Below are 25685 nucleotides of genomic sequence, written 5' to 3' on the forward strand. Positions count from 1 at the left end.
TTTCACTGATAATATCATAGATGTTTCTCATTCTAAACCAATTAACATTTCCAAGGACTCTGATGGTAAGAAATTTCTTTTCTCAGTCTTTAGGAGCTGTGGTTACTGAAGAGGCAACAAGGGCTTTGTCATCCACAGAAGCAGTTGCCATAATTACATCAACTATGGGAAATCTGAATCTTCATAACAGTTACTTCTATAGCTTATGACTATGGGAACTAGGCTGGAAGCAGGACTATTAGCTTAGAAATACTTCCATTCTTAGGGCTTTTGGGTTTACCTTCTAAATTATAGCAGCTGACCAAGTGGTTAGTTTTGGTTTTGGCAAGAAAGGTTCTTTCTCTAAAGGATTTGTTTCCCTCAGTGGTAGTTCAATTGAGGACACAAGGTTGCTATTCTTAAAAGCATTGCACTTTTCAAGGCTCTTGAATTCAAGGTCTCAGCCTGAATATATTGTTGTCTGAGAGAAAGTGGTGACTGAGTTGCCTCCTTTTTCTCCTTAAGGATGCTCTTCTTTTTCAAATTTTTTTTTTTTTTTTTTTGCATTCTGAGTGAATATTTGCCATAAAAAGGGCCACTGAAAGGGAAGGAAAGACAAAAGGTAACCTGAAATGAATGATCTTGAACTTTACTAGCATATGTTAAGTACCTTCACTGATTGTACAGAGAGGCTTCATAAATGAAAAAACACATTGATTTTGAGAATTCATGTATCATTCTGCATCTCTAGTCCAATCCCTCTCTTCCAAAAAGATGGAAGATATCAATATTTTAAGGTCATTGTTGTTGATTGTTTTGATCAGAGTTTTGAGGTTTTTAAAAATTGTTTTCTTTCATATTATTATTATGTGCATTGTATAAATTTTCTTGGTTTTGCTAATTTTTTGGCATCAATTCATGCAAGTTTCCCCAAGTTTCTCTTAATCTTTCATTATATTAATCACTTCTTAATATTTAATTAATATTAATATTCCAGGTAGTTCAATGGATAGAGTGTTGGGTCTGGAGTCAGGAAGACGTAAATTCAACTTTGATTTCAAATACTTATTAGTTGTATGACCTTGGACAAGTCATTTAATCTCTGCTTCAATTTCCTCAACTATAGAATGGGAATAATAATAGTATCTATCTATCTCCCTGGGGTCAAACAAGATAATATTTGTAAAGCACTTAGCCTATAAATTGAAGTGCCTAACACATAGTTGTTGCTGTTTGTCCTTTGGTCTCAAAGAAAATATTCAGAGATTTCTTGAGATATACTGCTGCCAATTATACTTATCAACAGAGATATATTTTAATAACTTGTTTATTATATGTTTAGAGCACCTATGGTGTACAAAAACCAATGGGCCATGAGTAGAATTTTCAAAATGTTATATAAGGCAAGGCAGGATAGATTCAATTGGAATTTTTATAGAGTGCAAAAAGGGGGAAGAGATAAAGACATCAAGGAATGGATAGAGAAAGAAAAGATCTATATCAGGGAAAATAATTAACTGATCAGCAAATGCTAGGGGATTCACTTGGAATTTATAAATAGAGCAGAACTAACCAGATAGTAATAGGGATGTAGTTGGTGTCTCACCTTAACTTAATAAGGATAGTAAAACTGAGCCAGAAATTCTTCTGTCACTGATGAGTTTATTATCTGAGTTGCAAGCTCTAGCTGTCTATATGAGTAGGAATCTTAGAGAAATGGTATTCATAAAACCAAAAATTCTCTTAGCCCACTATCCTCTTACCAACATTCTCCTTTAAATTCTCCACAGGTGGTCCACTCAATATACTGCAGATCTTCCTCTATTTCTCTTGACATTACATGGGTAGTAATAGAACATGCTAACTATCAATCATCCATAACTCTTGCAATTGGCTCATTCCCTGCCCCTCACTTATATATTTCTCTGCTGTTGTCTTTTATGCTGCTTCCTTAGTGCAATTCTTCAGTAACATTGTGTCCAAGTCTACCATTCATCTTTCCCTTTGCCCTTTGTATGACTTTCAATTTTAATTCTTTGGAAGCCAGGGAATTTTATGGTTCATAGGGGAGTTTTCAGGATTCTGAATTTCTGGGGCTAATTGTTTCAACATGTACGGTGGACTGATCCATATGTTTATCCTAGAGAATATTTTCAGTAATGCAAGTTTCTATTTTAGAGGGAAATGCTTGTCTGTTTTAAGTTATTTATGATGGTAAAAAAAAATTCATTCCTCAGAATGATATGATCCAAGGGGTACATTATAGAAAACATAAGCAGAGGTAACTGAAAGCAAAAAAGTTATTAAGGATTGAGGACAGGAAGGAGAAGTTATTTTATTTTTTGTTTTTCAGGACATAAGGAGTAACAGCAGTCCCAGTTGTGGAGGCAGGGTTTAAGACTTTCTCAGTTAAGACAAGATCTACAACATAGTAAATGCATGCTATGACTGTTTCTAGGTAAATGGCAGGGAGTTTGAAATTGAGACTGGCAGGAAGTTTTTCTGGATTGTGGAGAGTGGATCAAAGTAGGAATTTCTGAACCAAATATGGGCATTTAAGACCAAGTAGAGCAAGTAGGAGAGAGAGAGAGACTCCAAGAAGTCAGAGAAACACAGGTCTATACCTGTGAAAAGATGCATATATGATCTTCATTCAAAAAGTGCCAACTCTAATTAGATCATGGAAACTTCCCTATTGGTGCTGCAAGTTTATTACTTGCTTCTAGACTCAAGTGCTAGCTGCATTTGTGTTCTAGTCATTTTGTAACAAATATTTGTGTTTGATTGCTTTTTGGTTGTCTTGATTGTTAGTGGATTAGCTGACATGGATACCTTAGAAGTGAGACAAATCTAGATGTTCCCAGATTTATCTGAATTGAAGCTCTGATGTTATTATTAAAAAGTCCCTAAGAATATCTATTTACCCTCAACATACACAAAGGTAGTCTTTATAACTTGCTCTAGTAAAATTGTATTGTTGAGAGATGGGGATAGGGGAATAAACATTAAATTTTAGAAGATAAATATTGCAGCAAAATATAGATTCAGTAATGAGCAAATGAATAAAGAATTAGAAAATCATGTTATTGGTCAGAGAAGCCACTATTTGAAGACATATAAATTGCAGACTTGTAGGTGAGGAGAGTCATATAACTAATTAACTACACTTAGAACTACTATCCAGACCTTGAAATTCTTATTTCAAGGTGATTTGGGCTATACCATACCTTTTTCTTTAAGATTAACATATGAGAGAAGCATTATGGTAGGAGAGAATCTGGATGATAAGGGTTCCAGGCTAGCTTCTGACAGGTAATATGAACCCCTAGGCACATCACTGAACTTCTCAGTGCCTTAGGCAAATAAGACTATGAGTCCCAAAGGAGTTGCTGATTTTCATTGATCAAGAGAGTTTTCTTATAAAGAGTTATTTTCATTAATAAATTCACAGGTCCAATTATGAAAAAAAGATTCACATCTATAAAAAGATTTTTATTTTTTTAAATTTTGTTAAATTTTTCCAATTAGATACTTTTAAAAACAATAATTAAATTAAAATAAATAAATTAAATAAAAGTAAACAAATAATTAAACAATAATTAAAAATAAAAAAAAAATTGAGCTTCAAATTCTTTCTGTTGCTTCTGTTCCTCCCTCCTCCTTGAGAGGGCAAATAATTTGATTTTGATTTTACATATGAGATCATACACAACATTTCCATGTTACAAAAAGAAAAGACAACAACAATAACAACAAACAAAAGACAAAGAAAGAAATTTTAAAATGTGCTTCAGTCTGTATACAGGATTCAGAAATTCTGTCTCTGGAGATGGATAGTATTTTGCACCATGGGTCTTTTGGAATTGTCTTGGATCATTATCATTATCAGAGTAGCTGTCTTTAACAAAAGATCATCCTTACCATATGAGTCTTAATGTGTGCAGTGTTATTTTGCTCACTTCCCTTTGCATCAGTTCATATAAGTCTTCCCAGGTTTTTCTGAAATCATCTTACTCAAAAGTTCTTATAGCACAATAGTACTCATCACAATCATATACTACAACTTGTTCAGCCATTCCCCATTGATGGGCACTCTCTCAATTTTCAGCGCTTTACTACAAAAGAGCTGCTATACATTTCTTTGTACATATGATTCCTTTTCTCTTTTCTTTGACCTCTTTAGGACATGGACATAGTAATAGTATTGGTGGGTCAGAGGGTATGCACAGTTTTACAGCTCTTTGAGCATAGTTCCAAAATGTTCTACAAAATGATTGGATTAGTGCAGAAGTCAAAAGATTGATATTTGCTTCCTTTCAACACCTTCCTTTCCCTACATATTTTCTGCAAATAGATAAAATCTATATATATATTTATATATATATATATATATATATATATATATATATATATATATAAAATAGATGGTATTTAAATTTGAAGAACTTTAAATGATAAACAAAATAGTATTGCTGAACATTAGAATATTTGCTTATTAGAAAAGGAATTTATAAATATAGCTTTCAATAAATTATATACAGAATCTTAAAGAATATACATGATCTTTGTACACAGATTCTATTTGCTCTGGGAAGAAATGAACAATCTGATATTTACATTCACATTTTTATTGAAACCCAGTCATGTAAATGTGTTAATTCTCCTCATTATTTATATTTTTGAATCTCCCATTTTTAATCATGTAATGAAAAATTTAGATTTAAGGTATAAAGAGACTTTTTAAGGAGTTCACATTTGCTTGTACTCCTTGGAAGAGTAGCCTCAAGACCTTGAGTCCATGATATTTTAGTATCAAATAAGATCTCTTACTGGGAAAATCCTTACGGATTGCCACTTAGGTTAAAAAAAAAAAAGCAAACTAGTGTGCAATTGAAAAGAGAGAAAGTGAGAAGACATGGTGGCAAAGGGAGGAGATGCTCACAATTCCCAAGTCTTCAACAATGGGGTGGGAAAATCATTACTCTATCAAACTGAAAAGGCATTCTATTGTGAATTACAATCTGAGGCAAGTGGACCAAACATTTCAAATGAAATAAAAGTAGTTTGTGGTCCTTGGTTCATGATGTACCTTAGGCAGGAAGAGCTTTAAAAGAAGAATTTAAGCAAAAGCATTTATTATGAGTTAATTGTTGTGAGTGATCTATAATCTGTTGCTTCTATGGTTTATGGAGATATTTTAAAATAAGCAAATGGACTTTTAGATTGGTTCTTCTACAGCTATGAGAGACTTTAGAAGACTACAGGGTCCCAACCTGAGTTTTTTTGCTTTCAGGGTCAAGCTATGAAGTGTTTGGAAATGTACTCTATGATATATATTTCTAGTATATATTGATCTTTACTATGTTGTTGTTAAGTCTAATTAAATTTCTTGTTTAAAATTGAACATATTTACATATTTTTGTGATAATGACAGAGAATAATTAGATGATATTATGGAAATTAACATCATATTAATAGAAAAGGAATAAAATCAAATACATCAAAATACTCACAATGGGCAGGGTGCCTCTGAAGCTCCCTGTCTCCCTTCTTCACCCTTGCCATCCTTTGCCCTCTCCTGCTCTGGGTGTTCAGGGATTCCTAAACCTCAGGTCTCCCTTTTGCTCACTAGGTGGTTCTGTGGACAGAATGCTGTCCCCCGAGTAGGAAAGATCTGAGTTTACATTCAGTATCAGGTACCTGCTAGGTGTATGGCCTTGGTTAAGTCATTTAACTTCTGTGTCAATAAAATAGGGATGATAGTAGCACCACTCTCCCATTGTTGCTGTTGTTCAGATACATTGGACTCTTGGTGACCTTATAAGGGGTTTTCTTGGTAAAGATACTGGAGTGCTTTGCCATCTCTTTCTCCAGTGGATTAAGGCAAATAGGATTAAATGACTTGTTTAGAGCCATACTCCGTAAATGTCTGAGGCTGGACTTGAACTCAGGCCTTTCTGACTCCAGATCAAGTGCTCTATCTCCTGAGCCACCTAGCTGTCTCCAGGATTGTTGTGAAGATCATATGAGAATATTTGTAAAGTGCTTCACAAACCTTAAAGCACTATAGAAATGCCAGCTCTTATTATTAGTCCAGACAACCACTTTCCTTTTGGAGGAAGATTTTTAGTAGGCTGTTAGGGAGACCCTGTCATGATGTTCAGATTCAAACTGCCCCCAACATTTCCTTACACTTCAGATACTGCTGGGAGGAAAGGGCAACTTGTGGATTCCCACAGCTAGAGTAAATACAGAAACTCTTCTGGTTCTGGTCTCTGTTCAGAGTAAAATTGCTGACTGCTCTATTCTGTTCTGGCTATTCCTCCTGCTGATTTCTGGCCCCTCCATATATTTATTACTTGTCCCTGTACCTGGCTCAAGTGGAAAGGGTATGATTTAGCTATTAAAATCTTATTTTAGGAAAGCACCGGCAGGGAACAAAACAGGCTGGTTCCTTGCTAATCTCCTTCTTGACTTTGTCTTTGCTTTTCAGAAAATTCTCATTGTCCTGTGCAGTTTGATGCCATTCTACTTATGTCTTCTTCTAAATGTCTCCCCAGTCAGGTGAATACCCAGCAGGATTGTTCTTTCCTCGTTCCTCATTATTAGTTCCTCTGTAGCAACCCCACAGTGTTTGGGAGAAGGGAGGAAAAGAACATAAAGGTAGTAAGAAACTAATTTTTGTCATTTTCCTCCTCCCCCTCCCTTCTATTTTTTAAGAGGAAAAACTGAGGCAGGCATTAATAGTCATGTAAAATGTACATTTTAACAATTATTTTAATTGATGTATTCATTCTTATATCTTCATTTTCAAATATGTAAAATTCATCTCCCTTATTCATTGAAAATATTCTCCTGATTCTGGTCACTTTGCTCTACGTGATTTTATACAATGTCTTAGTTTTCTCTGATACCACCCATTGTATTAATTCATTTGTTTAACCATTCCTCAATAAATGGGTACCTCCTTAGTTTCTAAGTCTTTGCTAGATATTTTTGTGTGGATGAATCCTTTTCCTCTTCCTCTGTCTTTGATCTCTTTGAGACATAGGGAGATAGACATCACTGGGTATGCACAGCTTAGTAACTTTTTTTTACACAGTTCTAAATAGTTTTCCAGAATAATTACACTAATTTTACACACATCCACTAACAATGAATTAAAGTGTCATTTTTGTAAATCTGATAGATATAAGGTAGAATTTATAAATACAATTTTATTTTATTTATACAAAAAATGCATTTTTTCTATTAGTGATTTGGGGCATTTTTTCATACTATTATTGATAGTTTGGATTTATTTCTTTGAAAATTATTGGTTTATATTCTTAGACCATTTAAATTTTGGAGAAGACTTTTTGTTCTTATAGATTTGAATCAGTTTTTTACATATCATGTATATAAGATCTTTATCAAGTAAATTCTACAAAGAGTTTTCCCTGTTTCAACAAAAGAGATTTCTTGGAAAACACTAACCTTGAGGCTTGCCTTGTGAATAAACTCAGATTTCAAAGTTTTGAAGGATGACATTCTTGAAGAAAGAAGAAAATTGCTATTTTAACTTTTGTAGCCAGGAAACTATAAGGGAGTTAAAGCATAAAGAGAATAAAACTTTGCCACTTCCCTTTCCCCCTTCCAACTACTACAGTGAAATTTTCAGACATTTTAGGTACTAGGAAAAGGAAGTTGCTTGACTAGGCTCTCCAGTGTGTTTATCTTCCACTAGAAGTCTAAAGTATAGTGGATTCTATGAATCTACTAGACAATGTATTGTGGAAGTATTATTCTACTGATAACTTGCTAGATGGAACAGTGGGTGAGTAGAGTCATTCCTGAAAACTCAAGTTCCTAAGTTGAAATATGGCTTCAGAGATTTATTAGCTATGTTAAACAAGTCACTTAAAAAAGTTTGCTTCAGTTTCCTCATCTGTAAAATGAGCTGGAGAAGGAAATGACAAAAAGTCCAGTATATTTGCCACAGAAACACCAAATGGGATCACAAAGAGTTGGACATGACTGAAGCAAATGAACTACAACAACAACAATCTGAGTTTGATTTCTTGTAGGGGGAATAATGATTGTGAATGCTTTATGTATTTATAAGCATCTGCTTATAGGCTTCAGTGAGTCTCTTATGTCTCATGCATTTTATTTGGATAAAATAAGGGCTCTCATGAACACCATATGTATGCTACTTTGAATGAGAAGCTGGGGACACTCCTTGATATTCTTAGTTAGAGAATATATCAGAGAAAATCTGGGTGGTAAGTCAAAGAGAGAATATGAAATGTGAACTTGGAAATTGTAGAGTTTATAAAATATATACATAATGTTTAATAGTAAGATGGAAACAAAAACCAAACAAAAATACAGTAACATGTCTTGATATTTTATTTGATTTTTTTTCTCATGATGATGTCATCTGAATTCTGTAGTTCTGTGATTTGAAGGGTGAGCACCAGATACGTAGGAGAATATAACCTGAACAATACTCTTCTTGAAAAAGAAATGGACTATAATGAAGAGGATCTACAACTTTAGAACTAAAGCCATTTAGAACCAAAGACATGCCAGGAAGGGTAATCTGAGTGAGGAGTATTTGTTCATTATAAAGTATTTTTATTTTCTAAGCCCAGTGAATGCAATGGGATATTTGAGTGTTTTATGTTTCTTATATTCATGCATGTACAGGGGACGCATTTGAGCCTTATTTATTTTCTGTAGTGGAGGAAATAAAAAGTTGCTCCATATATAATATCCATATAGTCACAATATTCTTGTTGGAAGAGATCTTTTGTTCCCATATAGGAAAATCCTAGACATGATTCATATCTAAGCTGTGTTTTGAAGATTTTTTGGAATTTTTTTGGAGACAACTAAAGAGGAATCTTTTTCAGTTTAAATTTGGCCACTATAAACTCTGAGTCCTTGGGACATAGGGGGATATGAAATTGTGGATGACATAAAAATGAAAGGGTTAGACTCCCTAAATGATAGCTAAGATTATTTCTAGCTCTGTTTCTTACTATGTGCTAATAAGACTTTGAAATCATAGATTTAGAAATAGAAATGACTTTAAATGGACCTCTAGTCCAATTTTCTTGTTTTTACAGATGACCAAACACTCTTAGACAGGGTAAATGATCTACCAGAAGGTCCTATAGCTAATAAATGGCAGGACAGAGATTTGGATGAAGGTCCTTTGGGGGTCCAAATATAGTTCACTTTACACTGTACCATGAGTTATATTACTTTCCATCTTTTCCTTATGCCATGCCTCTTTTTGATCAAGCTATCAATTAGCATTAGGTCAACTAGCAAGGATTTTAACTGCTCTTTATACAATGGCTAGTCTGATGCTGACCAACAACTCAGGCTTGTAGAAGCTGGGCACTTTTTAATGAGGTAATCACAAAGACAATAATAAATAAAAACATTTATTGTCTTCTACATACCAGGCACTAAACTACGTATTGGAGATATAAAATAGAGACAGTTTCTTCACTTAAATCTAAAAGGGGATAATTTTTTCAAGCAAATATATACAGAATATATAGGAAATAACAGTGGAAAGATGCTGGAAGTAAGAGTAATTGGGAAAGACTTCCTGTAAATAGTGGGATTTTACTTGAGATTTAAAGGATGCCAGGGTAATCAGTAAGTAGAGCAGAGGATGGGGAATATTCTAGGCATTGGAGAGAGAAAATGACAGATGTAGAAATTTAGAGGAATGAATAGATCTCCAAGTGAATCAGATTACAATTTTATGGGGTTCGACTCGAAAATGGTTAAGTTTGAGTCCATAAACCATACTCCAAAGTCAGTTTTCTAACACTAAAAAAAAGGACCATTTTCTCCTTCTCACCCAGCTAACTTAGGCTTTGGACATTAAAGATACTTTATAAATGGATGTTGACTAAATAACCACACTTTGTATTTCCAAGTCTGTTTAGCAAAGGTCCTCAGTAAGGAGACTTCCCCCAAGGGATTAAGGAGTGCTAACATTCTTAAAATTAACCCATTTCTGCCTCCTTGAAGCTTGAGTTCCCAATGTAGTAGAGACCAGGGAAGGACAGAAATTAATCAGTAGTTTGGAGGTCTTTAGTCAAAGGCTGAATGTTGGATATATTGTAGAGGGGATACTTGCTTAGATACTGCATAGTCTACATGAGTATTTGAAGCTCCTTCTAACTCTGTGGTCGGATGCTTCATTGGACATATTTGCCTTCAGAGGAATTCTGTCTTGTGGAGCCAATCTGAAGCCTTTGGAGAATGAGACAAAATAACTCTATCTCTTCCCCATGTGATTGTCACTAACACTTTTGATGAAACCAGATGTTCCCTTCATGAAATTACATTTTTTGAAAATTGGGGTAAATTCTCCCTTTAATTGTGTCTGTATCTTCTTTCTTTATAGACATAAAAGTCCTATTCATTTGACTAAAATAAGGAAACACATTTTGGAATGATGGGATAATGGGAATTAGGCTGAAACAATACATAGACTATGGAGTAATTTCGATGATACAAGATTCTAGCTTGAGAGGTGAAGGAAATCTTGGAGATCATTTGTTCTTATTCCTTCATTTAATGAGTAAGGAAGCTAAGGCTCAGAGTCAATTAACTGGGGTTTTAATCCAGAAATAGAATTGGTTCTGAAGGGAACACAGGTTCAAATCCTATTTTTGATGCTTTCTGTCTGAATAATCTTGGATAAGTTATTTAATCACCTCAGTTGAGATTTCTCAGCTATCAAATAAAGGGTTGAACTAGAAGACTTGGGTTTGTGCCACTTTCACTTCAACATATCATATACTTTCTAGTGTGCCATACTCCCTCCTAGTGGCAGAAAACATTTTGAAGACAGAGTTGAGCACTAGGTACAGGTACTGGTTTAAAATCTTCATAAAAATGGAAAATGCAGTAGAATCATTTGGAATTTGGATTGTTAAAGACTAGAAAAAACCAATCCTGGAATACCTGGGGGGGAAAAATTGCTTTTAAGTGTTAGACCTGGATTCAAATCCCATCACTGTTCTTTATTACTTGTGGAATTTTGGGTAAATCATTTAGCCTTTCTTGGTCTCAGTTCCTCATCTATAAAATGAAAAGCCAGATGAAGTGGCTTGTAAGGTCTCTGAATCTATGGTTCTATTTCTACTGGTATATAGTACTTTGAAATTTGCAAAGCTCTATTTATTTTTTTTTATTTAATCTTTGCAATAATCCTGTGAAAGAAATATTATAGATATCATTCACGTTTTACGGATCAGGAACAAGATTGAGAGATTAAATGAGCTTGTAACTATGAGAAGAAAGATTTAAATCCAATCCTTACTTTAAGGTCAATATAGTTTTCTGTTTGTAATGATAATGGCTCATATAATAATATTCCATTTCACAAAATGCTCCCTACAACCATCCTGGAAGCTATAAGTAGTCTTTTAATTTTACAGATGAAAAAATAGAGGCCCAGAGAAATTATATGGGTTATGAATGACAGAGGCCAGATTCAAACTTCTCAGATTTAATTTTTTTCCCCAATTAGACTACAATGTTTCTCAGCTTGGGGATGTCTTCCTCCATTGTTCGTATCCTTTCTTTGCTTTAGAAAGAATGTGTTATATATTATTAATTCATATATGAGCGATTATAAACTTAAATCCATATGTTTAAAACTATCAGAATTAGAAAATGGTTAGAAAGAAGCTAGAACAATAAAGGACAGATAAGTTAGAGTGGGGGTGGCTGAGAAGATAGTGAATTTTTTTTTAATTGAAGATTCATCATGAAAAAGTAAAGAAAAACAGCTAAAAGGGGAGGTCAAAAGGGAAATTAGTTAAAAGTGAAAAATTAAAATATTTTGAATTAAGACTTTAAAAAGAAAGTGAACAGTTGATAGTGGAGTGGGGTGGTAGGGATGGATAAGTGAAATCTTTCTGTCAGGTGGGGTGATTAGATTTTTGGCTAAAAGTAATTAATATCTTGGTCAGTATTCTTTCTTTTCTCATTTTGTTTTAAGGTTGTTTTAAGGTCCTTCATTGCCCTTAACCCATAAAAAACTGAATGAAGTGGTCTGAAAAGTTCCTTCTAGCTCTGAATCTATGGTTTTGTAATTATTGACATGTAGTGCTTTGAGGTTTCTCCTTCTCTTCCTCTTTCCTCCTGCCTCCTACCTCTATAACAAGATTGTCTCTATTAGTTGACATATCCCCAGTAGGTGTAGGGGAAAAAGGATTGGAAGATCCTCAATTCTGATACTATTTGTATGACTGGACAGAAAAAGAAAATGACAGATGCTGGAGAGGATATATAAAAATAGGAAGTTCTTTGTGAACAGTATTTCACTTAATATTGTTATACAGCATAAGCACTAATAACATTATTTTTCTCTTTATCCTGTTACAGGGTTGCCATTATCTTAAAAAAATTTTTTTTTAGCTTTTTAGACCAGACTCATGAGTGAATTCACTGATATAAGGGAACTTTCTGAGAGCAAATTCCCTCAACTAATGCAAAATTGGAACTGACTCTGCAATTTAGAGTCTTACAAAGTTGTCTTAGTTCAGATTAGATTAGTCTAGTGAAATTTATGGACTTCTTTAAAGAATAATGTTTTCAAATATTTAAAATAAAGTACTTACAATTATATTGAAATAGATTCATTAAAATATTAAGACTTTAGGTTAAGTTCTTAGACTTTAAGAATTCTTTATAGAAGACAACTATTTTTTCTAGTTGTGAGGGATTAAAATTTCCAAATACAATTTCTGCCTCTTAACCATATTTCAAATTAGACATGAGTGTTCAGTTCAGCTCTTTGCCTTTTGCATTTCAGGTTTCACACAATTCCTGTTGTTTCTCTCCCCTGCCTATGAGGAGATTGTATAGCATGGTGGAAAGAATATAGTATTTTGAGTATGTGAGTCATAGATGTGGGACTGGAGGAGAACCTAGAAACCATCTGAGCCTACAACTCATTTTACAATAGAGAAAACTGAAGTTCTAGTTAAATAAATTGTTCCAGAACACACAGGTGATAAACATTAGAGGCGGTGCTTTTCAAACAGGCACACCTGTAATTTCTATTGATTTGCAAAAAAACTTGGTGTCTATAGGTTAAAAAAATAGCTATCTTGGGATGGGGAAGTGGAAATAGTTGGCTGCATATAGGGAAACTTATTGATGAACTCATAATTGTTTAATATGATGGAATTCAATTTAACCTCAGGCAGATATTAAAAATACTTTATTAAAATAAATCAAATTTTTGGGAAATAGGAGTGTGTTGGTGAAGGAGGACAAGGTAAGTAAGGGTTTGACTGGATGGGGGATGATGGGATGTAAATTAAAACAGCTGTGTATAACTTTGCCCTAAAAGGCAGAGGGATGGAAGATATAAAAAGCAGAGAAGAAAAGAAAGATTATTAGAAGCTATTTTAGGAAAGAAGATTATTTTATAGTAGAAAGTTGTTTTAGAAAGACTATTTTAGTAGAAAATGGGCTTTATGCAAAAGGAAGAGAGATTTAAATAGAGGCTGATTGCCTCAAGAACTCGACTAAGTAATTGAGGCCATATGTCTTTCAATAATTTAAAGTCTGAGATTTTTGGCTGCTTGAAACTAGGGAGAAGGATTAATGGGAGACAATATATATATTTGCTTTGGGGGACCCAAGCTTTTTGTTTATGCTTTCCTCCACTTGGTAAGTAAATCTTGGTTTTATCAGGTGTTCTTAAAAACAAACATTGTTGGAGTATTTCCTTTGAAAATATAGCTCTTGTTATTTTTGCCTGCCTGAAATAAAGCAATGATTTTAAAGAGGGGAAAAAAAAAAAGAGTTTAAGGCATCGGGCCAGATTGTGAAAAGACAAAGGTCATCCTTTGTCTTGATATTTGGTTCCTACTTGGGCTATATGGATTCCACTAATAAATTACTATTATTATCCTTGGTCTCTTCCTCATCCTCTCAGAACAGGATGACTTCAGACCTTCAGGGTGTTCCAGCTAGTCCAAGGACTAGAAGCTTTTGGGAACTCTGGTCTAATAGGCAAATTTCAGAACTGTAGGAAGAGGGGTTAAAGAAAAATTCCTTGGCTTTAAGAAAACAAAGGAAATCTTAATGGGCAGATTTAGAATTTTTATTGTACCAACAAATCATCTTTAATTTTCCCTTGCATCAATGTAAACCTGACAAGTGATTAAAAAAAAAATTCATAGGCAACTATGATGATGTATATCTGTGAGACTATTTGAATGCCATTGTTATCTTTGTGTGGTTTTATTGATATTGGAAGAAAAATATTTTTCTGTGAAATCTTGTAGATTGATCTTTAGCACTGTTTAATGTAATGTGGTCTAGGAACTGTTTTTTTTTTTTTGAAAGATTATTCATATAGATAACCTGATAATATGAATACCTTGCTTTTAAATCCTTTTGACCAACTTAATGCTGCCTTCCCTTGAATGATGACCAGAGGAGGCAAAAACTAATAGTAGAATAAATTAATGAATAAAAGGTGCTCCCTTCCTTGACTAAAAGGGAAGGAAAATAATAATAATAATGATGATGACGATGATTGCTAACATGTGTATATAGCATTTACTACACCCTAAATGCTGCAATTATTATTTCATTTGATCCTCACAACAAATCTGGGACTTAAATGTTATTATCTCAGTTTTACAGATGAGGAAATAGACAAACAAAAGTTAAATGTCTTAACTCAAGGTCTCACAGACAGCAAATGTTTGAGCCAAATTTGAACTAGAATCTTCCTGACTCCTTGACCAGTATATTATTCCACTGTGCTATTTCCCTTCCCTTCTACTTCCAGCTAAATAAAGCCTGATTATTCTGTAAGGAATGTTGGGGAGTGGGGAGAGGTGTGCTTTTTTTTTTTTTCCTTATTATATTCGATACTTCTACTTTCTAGAAGTAGTGTGACATAGTACATAGGATGATGAGTTGGAAAGCTCTGGATTTAAATCTCACTTATGGATCATGTAAACATTGGTAAGCTTTTAATCTTTACTGATTGATTCCTCCACATGGAAAATAGAGATGACAACATTACCTATAGAATCTCTCTCTCTCAAGTTTTGAGGATCAAATGAATGTCTAGCAAGTCTTTTGTGGATTGTAAGGCACTATATAAACACTAGTTAAGCTCATTTCTATAGCAGCAGTATTCTAATTTTTTTTCTAGCTAGGATTCCGACTTTTCTTCTTGGCAAAGACTTAGTAGCAAATTCTCACTTTCTGTAGAAAGTTAATGAAAGCTCACCTATCCTTTCTTCACATTTGTTATCAAGAATGCCCTTTATGTACATGCACCATACTTTTATTTTTTAGTTTTTGAGGTGAAAGGACACTTACTGGGGTTTAAAATATTTTTTTTAAAATTGAAGCATTTATCATGCTGCATTAAAAAAAACTGGATCAAAGGGGGAAAAAGGAGGGGGGGAAAAAGAAGCAAGCAAACAACAAAAGATGAAAATACTATGTATGTAATCCACATTCACTCCTCACAGTCCTCTCTGAATGCAGATTGCTCTTGATGACAAGTCTAAAGGAATTGATCTGAAACACCTCTTTGAAAAGAGCCAAAGCCATTGAGCATCAGTTCATGTAGTTTCTTCAAACCTTTCTGAAATCATCCTGCTGATCATTTCTTATAGAACAATAATATTCCATTACATTCATATACCATAACTTATTCAGCCATTCTCCAAATGATGGGCATCCACTCAGTTTCCACTTCCTTGCCACTACAGAAAGGTTTGCTATAGTTTTGCACATGTGGGTCCTTTTCCCTTTTTTTGATTGTTTTGGGATACAGACCCAGTAGAGACATTTACATGCATAATTCTTGAAAATATTTTTATAAAAATGAGAAAATAAACAGCTGTTCATTCTCTAATTCCTACCCACCCCAATTTTTTTATTTTGATAATAGCACTCATAATTTCTACTTGCTCCTTCCCTTTGATTATCTTTAGTTCATCCTTTAATGCTTTCAAAATTGTGACTTTCATTGTTTTTTTTTTTTTCCATTTATATTTGGTCTAATCTAACTAATGTATCTTTCTCCTTATATACATCTTTGGGTACTTAATTGGTAGATTCAACATATAGTAATTTTCCTATTGTTGCTTTTGGAAAATCTTAATCTTTGATATTCTCCAGTTCTGGTTTTGCTGGATTTCATAGCAAGCTTATAAAAGGCTTGTTTTCTCCTCATGGTTTCTACCTTTCCATTTTGGGAGGGGTACTTCTTCAGTATATAATAATGTTGAGGATATGGATTTTCTTAAATCTAACCCTTGTAAAGGTAAAGCAAATGTCTTATTTCCAAAGTTGGTCTCTGGAATTTTTTTTTTAAGATCTTTTAATTGTAGAGAGCATTTTGCTTGGACTTTTTCCAATCTATTTTTGAAGTCTATTTGATTTAAACATGTGGTTGGAACTATTCTAACTGTACAACACATTTAATACAACAAAGACATATGTCCTTTCCTTCCTCTAGGAAATGATTTTATTTGTAATTATCTGCTTGGCAAACCTTTAGCTCTCTTTCATTTAGATTGTTTTGTGATCACAAATATACAGATAGTATCCAGCCCTTCTGGCAATTGTCACCTCCTTAAAAAAAACAATTTTTAGTATCCTCATTCTTCTGGCAACCAGTAAATGATAAAGTGGTATTTAGTAAAAATTAAATTGTAGATATTGGTACTGAGTTTCTATGAACCCATTAACTCTTCTGAAGTCACTAGCTTGTTGGCAAAAGAACTGTAGTTATAGTGAATTCACATGTGGAAATACTTTCACATTTCTGCAATACCAGTTTTCTCATCTGTAAGTTAGGGATGTTAATAGCATCTACCTCCCAAGGTTGTTAAAAAACCAAATGAGATGCTAGCATGTAACATACTTTGTAAAGATTCAGGTGTGTTATAATGTATTTTGTCATTAATAAATAAGGTCAGAAAAGCTAGTTTAAAAATACTTCTCAAAAGATCTAAAGTTGAAAAGATGTTTTAGTCTAAAAGTATAGTCTTACATGTAATATTTTAAAGCTACCATACTTTTTTTTTTTTTTTTTTTCCCCACTTCTCTCTTTCTCTTACAATTGGGTGTCTGTGGGCTTTTATGGTCAAAATACAAAAGTCCTTCTGACTGCTTCAAATGGTGGGATGGATTACATGTGGTTCTGAGTGAATATCATTGTGTGTTTAGACTAGAGACATTATCACACATAAGAATATTAACTAATTAGCATTGTTATTTTAAAGTAAAATGTATTGACTACAAAGATTCCCACTAATGGAAAACTAGAATTGCACGATATCTGAATCTTTGATAAGAATGTAGGGAGAGAGTGTTAATTTCTTCACAAAGGACTCTTCTAGCTCTCAAACTATGATTATAAGATTTGCTGGTTATGAAACCAAATTCTGGTTAAAATATTAAAATGAATTAAAAATACTGTTTTAACATCTTTAAGTAGATGTATTTAATATAGTGAATGTGGGTTGTATCATCTGGAATTTTATCTTTATGTATTCACCTATTCAATGTAAATTAGGACATTTCTGGTTTTGTAACAAACTGACGAAATGATTGCAAGGGTCAAGTACTGAACTTAATGTTCTAACCTAAATTTACTAGTAAAAGAAATGGATTAGCGTATAAGAAAATTAGACATTTGAGTTCTCTTATTTAGAGAAGCTATTTGTATGACATGGTTTTCTGTAGTCTTTTTCTGCTGTTTTGTTGTTGTGTAATAACAAAAAGGAACGTAAGATGGCAGTAAGTGATTGGATAATATTTTCCATTAGCTAGTCTGATTCTAGTGAATCGGCTACTGAATTGTAACAATCATTGATTAACTAATGAAAAATGAGGTTGCTGAACATCAGAGATATTGCTTTGTACCTACCTTTTTTTTTTTTTTTTTTTTTTTGATACCCTTAAACTCTTTCTCACCAAGTTTTTAAGGTGTTCTTGGTTCTCTTTATCTCCATCTTCTATCTACAAAGGCATATGTATGTACATAGAAGATAGGAGGATTTTATATAATTTTAAAATATATATATATATATACACATCAATATATATTATTAATATTGATATGTATTACCCCTATATATATTTACATATATACACATATTTGTATGTATATATTAATGGGAACAAATATGTATACACACATACTCAAATATATAATATATTTTATATAAATATATACATTTTCTTGTGTGACAGAATGTAAGCTCTTTGAGAGTGGAGATTGGTTTTTATTTTTGTCTTATCTCCTCAGATTCTAGCATAGTGCTTGGCTATACACATATGCATGACAAGTGCTCATTTAAAAATATATCTTGCCATTCTTGAATCTCTGTTTATTACTATTCTCTTCTACCCCTTATGCCTCTGATGTTATGACCATTAAATAAGACATTAAATTCCTTTTTTTTTTAAAAAAAAAAAAAATAAAGGGATTTTTAGAGTCCTAAGAAAAATAAGGATTTTTGTTTATCTAGCAGGTTCCTAGAAGATCTAGAATGGCCATGAAATCATGTTTTCAAAGTCTATTCATATTGGCACCATCCATCAATGAAAATTCATCAATAAGAATTATTAGAAGGTAGGTTTGTTTTTGTTTGCTTTTTTTTGTTTTTTCTTCTCCCCCCCCCCCCAAAAAAAATAAAACCCAACAGGAGCAACAACAAAAAACCAAACACCTCCACATAAGTAAAAAGCTATTGAATAATAAATTCTTAGAGTCTACTATTATAATGGTATATTAAAACTTCTTCAAGATTCAGGGGTAACCATTTTGAGAATTGTACTTCCTTGTTGACCACTATAGTCCTTGAGGTTCCTTCTGCTCACAATAAATGACACTTCTGGTTCTTAATAATAACCATTTACTTAATAAGCCAAAGAAATGCTAATATTATAGATTTTGTAAGAAAACAAAGAAAATGACATTGTGCTTAAGGAGGGAGACTTTGATAGTGTCTTACAACTTACTACAAGATCAATAGCCTCGAGTAACTGGGTCAAAAACCACTTTTTTTTTTCCCTTTGTCTCTTTGCTTTACAATATCTTTTCCCCCTCCCCACCCTTGCCTTTCAAGCTGTTTTATTATTTGTGATCTAATTTCTTGAAGTGTACCTCTCCTCCTCTTCCTTGGAATTGCTCAGCTTCAGGGACTGATTGATATTTAACATGCACTGCTGAATGCTGTCTGGAAACTGTGGCTATCTCTCAGCAGAAGTTTGGAGAAGATGCCTTCCATTTTGGCATCTGCTGGGCTGACTGAATAAAACTTTTTTTTCCCCTTTTTACTGTTGCTTACTAACCCCAAAAGATAATTTTGAATGAATACTGGCCTTCAGAAACTGGGTTTCACAATAATATCAGTATATCAGAGCAAATAATAAAATATATCACAGCACAGCTATAGCTAGAAATATGTCTATAAATATAGGTGTATATATATTTGTGTGTATACATATACCCAGATAACTCTCCTATCAATAGATTCTATATCAATGTTGTAGCAGGCAAACCCATAGGAAATTGTCAGTGAAACATAACTCTAGAATGTAAACTTCAGTTTTTCTGAACACTGAAAAACATCTGTTCTACAACAATTATTTTGCTTGCAGTTCAAAAACTGTTATTTAACATTCTTTATTTGGGGAATTCTCTCCTTGAACATGCATATAAAATTTATTAACACTTTTAAGTAACTGTCACCTTTTAAAGGGCATTTAGCGTTAGCTCTTGATGTGAAAGCCTTTCTCCAAGTCAGAAAATAAACCTCTACAAATTGGCCATATCTAAACAAGATGGCCCAATCAATTCACTCATTTGCATATTGCACCATTAAGTGAGAATGGAACAGGTAGCAAGTTATACCCCACATAATATGAAAATATCTGAATTTTCCTCTGACTTCTTGAACCAGAGATAACACAATAACCCTTTTTGAAAAGCATTACCTTTCTCCAATTATAGATATCCAATGTTGTCTTAGAGCAAAATTCCTTCACCTTTTTTTGTGTGTGAGTGTTGTGGTCATCTTTGTCAGTTTGAAGTCTATGGACCATTTTAAAGTGTTTTTTTTTTTTTAATATTTAGAACAAAATGCATAGTATTACCAAGGAGATGAATTGCATTCAAATATAGTTATCAATATACCAAAAAAAAAAAAATCAAGTTCTTAGCTGCTTTGGAAAAGTAATAACTGTTGCTGGTCTCGATCAATGAAGTCAATTCTCTCCAAATAATCAAGAATAGCTAAATTGAAGCCTTTTATCATTGGAGGGCTTTTAATGATCATATCTCTATTGAGTTACCATCCCAATACCCATTCCCCACATTGTTTCCTTCCATCAATGGTTCTTTTTCAGAATCTTCTTTTTCCTGTGCTGTTGTTTTCCTGATGCCTTTCTGATCCCTTATTTAAAAGGGTATTCTAAGTCTGCTTTCTGATTTAAATGAATGTACTGACTCATTTATTTCAAATAGATTCAAATATTATTTCAAATTATCTCAAAATATGACTCAAGCCCCATTTTAAAAATACCTAAGATTATCATTTTTTAAAAGTTTTATTCTTTTTGATCATAAAACATCTATATGAAAAATTAGAGAAGAGTACCAGTTAAGCTTACTAGCTCTGGAATTTTCAATAACATAGTTGATATTGACTTTGAAATGATTTCTTTAGGCTCATATTTTTCTTCCTCCTTTCTTTTTTCTTTTCTTTTTTTTTATAAAGATTTTTCTCTGACTTTCTATAAGAGTAGATTGTTCCCAAACTCCATCTTATTGACAGAATCAAGTTCTCAAATCTATACTACTCAACATTCTTTCCAAAACTGTCTAAAATACTATCTGTTTTTTCAGACATAATCAGTATTGCATATCAAAATATGTATTTCTACTTGTATTAGAACATCAAAATGTTCATCAATAACTATATCCCACATCATTTGGTAATACTTTCTTCCAAAGTTTCAGTGTATTTTGAAATTTTTAAAATATAAAAATATAAACTATTTTCCAATTTGTTTACAAGAACTATTTCTATATGATTTACTAAGCAAATTTCAACAAAAACATTTTCATGACTGCTAGATGGGATTTAAAAAAAACAAAACAAAACAAACTATCATTCCCCATGCTTACTGAGTCATGATGCATGTTAAGCTCTGGCTAAATATCAGTATCAATTGAACTTTCAACAACTTGAAGGTCTGGTTTTATCACAATTTTAAATTGATATCTTAAAATATAACAAAGCACATTCAATAGCATTGTTGTTCCTCCTTTGTTCCCAAAGAGGATCACTACATCAGAAATGTGACATTATGACATGCCCTTGGATTTAAGTGAGGGAGGGCTGTATAAGACCTCACCTTTTCCTCTAGGGGCATCTAGGCCCAGTGGCCAGATGTAGATCAAGGTGGCTCTAGATGAAATAGGAGACATTGGCCTTCTTAGGTTTTTTTTTTTAAGATTTTAAAAAAAGTAAAAGTATCTATTTTACTGACTTTTTTTTTACCATTAGTAAAATTATTTCAAAGATTTAATTTTTTTCTAATTCTTTAATTTCCATTTTGTATAATCTTTGTGAAACAGTAGTAAATGTATAAAACTATTTTTTAAAAAATTTTTTAGGGTAAGTGGTCAAGATTTTTTTTTTTTTCTGTTATCAGTACATGGTCCAAAAGTTTAGAGACATCTATCTTAAATGACCTGTAAGATTTTTTTTCTTTCGTTTAACAGGTTGCCTCAAACATGTCTTCCTTCAAAGAAGTCCTATGTATAGCTTCCCAAGCATCTCAGTTTTGAATCGCCTTCTTTAGAGTCTCCTTTTCTACCCCCAACTGTAGTCATGTACCTGTATATCTTCTCACCAATCCTCCCTTAAATTAGTTACAAATCAGAAACATCAGAAAATGAATAAAAGTGAGTTTCCCAATAATTTATTGATAAGGTAGTTGACTTCTTCATAAATATCCTAAATAGGGTGTATGTTACATTAAGGGAAGATTAACAATTTTGGAGAGAGGGCTTGCTAACCACTTTCAGAGATACTCTTCTACCTCATTGCCCAACCTTCACCTATGACTCCAAGAAGTTGTCCAAGATGTCCAGAAGCCCACTTCCTGATAAACAGTCTCTGCAGATGGGCTAACCCTGTAAACCCTTTTAGTTTGGGGGGGGGGGGAGGTATCCTCTCCAAGCATGTGAAGATTTCTCCCAGCAGAGGAGAACAATTCTTCATAATGAATATGAAGGAAGATGAATCAAATGATGTGGAGCACTTATCTGTATAGACATGGAAGACATCAAGGGCATTCAATGCATTCTGGGTTATTGCTAGTCTCTTCACTTAAGACTAATTTGTGCAACTGTGCCTCACAAATAGCTTGAAAGTCATAACTTCACCTGTGATGTCATTAGCCTTCTTCAAAAATGAAGGGTGAAACCATCCTAAATACCGAGAGCTTCTTTCTGCAGTGTTTCAAGGACTTTATTATCTAGCCTACCAGATATTTGCAAGCTATAATTGGAGACTTCTTTGGATGAAAGTTTTGATTTTTGTTCCCATTTTTTTTCCCCTTAGGATATGGGTTATCCCTTCATGTATAGTTTAAGGAATTTTTGTTGGAGTAGAAGTGGCCATGGTCTGGTCTAGATTGTGTCATTGTGGATTGAAAGCTAACTTGTCTCCTCAATACCAAGAGAATTCGTATTCCATCTCCCACCATCCTGTTTAATAGTCACAGTGAAGGAAGGAGGAATAATCTGCTATCAGAAGTAAACTTCACCCAATCACCCATAAAAGAGCAGCCTACCCCCATTTTAAGTAGCTACAACATTTGAAATTCTTGGATTTATTGCAGTTAAGTTTAGAGAAATCTGATCTATCCTTGGGGGACTGAATATAATTTCTAGAATTCTATTGCTTATGGAGTTGCAGTAGAATAGAGAGCACTGAGCATAACAAGCAGGAACAAAAGTGTTTGTGCAATTTTTCTCCCTTAATTTTCTCTCACTGAATTGAAAAAATGGATTTTTGCAGCTTAATTTATATTAAATGCATCAATGGTAATGCTGTGCTTGCTTGTATTCAAAATAGCAGGACTCAAGCACTCTTTCCCCCCGCCCCCTAGTCTTAAGGGGATTAGATTCAGTATTCATTGATTTTTTTTTTTTTCTCCCAGTAAAAGGGGAGCATTTAGAACAGATGATGCAAAAAAAAAAAAAAAAATTGAGAATATAAGCATTTTATTTGTCCCTATGTTAAAAAGCAGATGAAAACTGGAGAAGGAAGATTTTTTTCAAGCAGTCCCGAGGATACCGTAACCTTTGGAAAACTTAAGAGGCTATTCTAGGAAAAGGTATAGAGCTGAACAGAGGCTAGCTTCTTTTGTTGTGTTGTTCAATTCTCTCAACCAAGTAAATGCAAGATCCTACAGCTCTTAAAACACTAAACAGTCTAAACATGGGTTTTTAAACAGTGATTCTGTAGCTTTGCATTTAAGAAGTAGAGCCATTATAATTAACTACTTAAGTATTTACTATATACTAGATACCTAGGTATTCCTACTTTTGTGCTTGGGTTATTAGTGTTTTTCTCTATTTTGCTTAGTTCACTTAAAGATAAGCACCACTTCTTTGTCATGAATATTTTGACACTAGTAAAATCTTTTCCTAGATTTATTGTTTCATAAAAATTTTCTGGCTTCTCTGGGTTTCTCATGGGGGTAACTATATTTCCTAGCTCCCCCCTTACTTTTTTTTTTTTTTTGAGATTTCTTTTCTTTTTTAGATTCAGAAATACTTATTTGTGTTTTAAGGAAACTCCCAGAGCCAAAGCCATAAAAATGGATTTATGAACTAGAATGCCAATTTATTAATTTATAGGGAGATAGTTTTAGAGAAGAAACTGGTCCCAGAAATTCCCATAGTGTACTTGTTCAGAGTGATTCACTACAAAGAACAAATCAGTGGTTAGGAGATCAAAAATTAGAACGAAGAAACTAAATGTTGATAAGGGATTCTTTTGTGGATTTATAATTTAATCTAAGAATATCCCCTTCTGAAGACCTGGGCCCTGCTGTTTTGGAATAAGGGTACTTTATCTCCTGGTAGGTATTGGAGATAAACAGAAAAATTCTTAATTTCTAACTCTCATGTGTGCCCTCAAGCACCAACTATTACTTGTTAACTCTTTCCCCAGATTCTGACTTATTAGACAGCAGGGACATTTTTTTTTTTTTATTGACTACTTCCTCACCATCTTGAACCTCAAAGTAAACTATTTCTAAATCAATGTCAACAACCCTTATGAGGCTTATTTCAGAAGAAAAATATCCTTGTCCAGACTGAGGACTCTTACTTGATTCCTTCTAATCATTTGACTTTACCAAGATTTTGTCAGAATCTTTTCCCACTGGGGAAGCCAAAACTGATATGGAGATTTTATCATTAAACATTACTGGGAAGGAGGAACCATAGGAGCAAAATGAAACAGACTTCAGTATCCCTGAAGCATCAGAGGCATGTGTTGTCCCTCCATATGTGTACATTGACCTTATGTGACCCCAACCTGTATGTCTCCATATTTTTATATGTATACCTGTTTAAGATACATTCCTCCTATTCCCCCCCCAACCAAAAAAAAAATATACATTCCCTCTGTCCATTCTCATTGTTTTGATTTGTTGGAGGATGTATTCTGGGTTTGTGAGTGAAATGTCTTATTGCTGTTGTGAATGATCTAGACACTAGATGATGGTGTTGAGGTTGGAAAGGGAATCCTAAAACTTTGGGCTCACAGACCAGCATCACAAGGTATCTCAGAAGAATTTGTAGGCTTGAACCTACAATCTTAGTTAAGGGACAAAGGGGCAAGGAGCAAAGATTATTGTAATTATGCTATTACAAACTGGCTGAATTCCAAAAGAAATTAGCAACCAGCTTTCTGTTATTGAGATGATAATTCTATGGTCCAGAGGAATAATCTCCAGAAATTGATTACTGACCAAGAGATTATCTGACAGTCAGCAATGAAGTGAGGAGTGGCTCCACAACTTGGTTCTCATTGACAAGATTCAGGCAGCAATGAATTGAGGACTAGTCTATTCAGAATTGGATACATTGGGTGTGGGAGTTTCCTGATGCATACTTCAAAACCAAAGATATAGGATTTACTGACTTATTGTTAGAACAGAAGCCTCCCTAAAATCAGGGCACCACAAAATCATTACATCAATGATAGGAACCAAAAGTTGGAGTTCAGTTATGTGAAGAATTCACATTGACCATTCTCTTTGGTAAAAGGTAGATTTATTTATTTTAATATTTTTTATTTTAAAAATACATCACTTTTAAAAATTAATTTTATTTAACATTTCCCCATTTGCATTCAAAACAATTTTTTTTTATATTTGTTTTTAGATTTTCCTTTATCCCCACCCAGAATTAAGAAAACATGTGAAGTTAAGTAAGATTTTCCTATAAAAGTCAAGTTGTAAAAGAAAACAGATTTCTCACTCTAATGAAAATAAAAACTTTCTAGAAAAAAATTAACTTAGAAGTGCTGTCTCTCTATTTTTATCTGTATCCAGATTGGATCTGTTCCTTCTCCGGATATGGATAGGATTTTTCA

The 25685-nt window shown here is 33.4% G+C and overlaps 1 long non-coding RNA gene across 1 annotated transcript; it reads left to right on the forward strand.

The window, feature by feature from the left end:
- Positions 1-13377: 13377 nt before the first annotated feature.
- On the forward strand, positions 13378-23730 carry LOC116423172. Its single transcript, XR_004233663.1, has 3 exons — positions 13378-13683; positions 18528-18631; positions 21791-23730. It is a non-coding gene; the product is annotated as an uncharacterized LOC116423172 (long non-coding RNA).
- The last annotated feature ends 1955 nt before the right edge of the window (positions 23731-25685 follow it).

Source organism: Sarcophilus harrisii, chromosome 4 (genome assembly GCF_902635505.1).
Source record: "Sarcophilus harrisii chromosome 4, mSarHar1.11, whole genome shotgun sequence".
NCBI classification, from domain to species: Eukaryota; Metazoa; Chordata; class Mammalia; order Dasyuromorphia; family Dasyuridae; genus Sarcophilus; species Sarcophilus harrisii.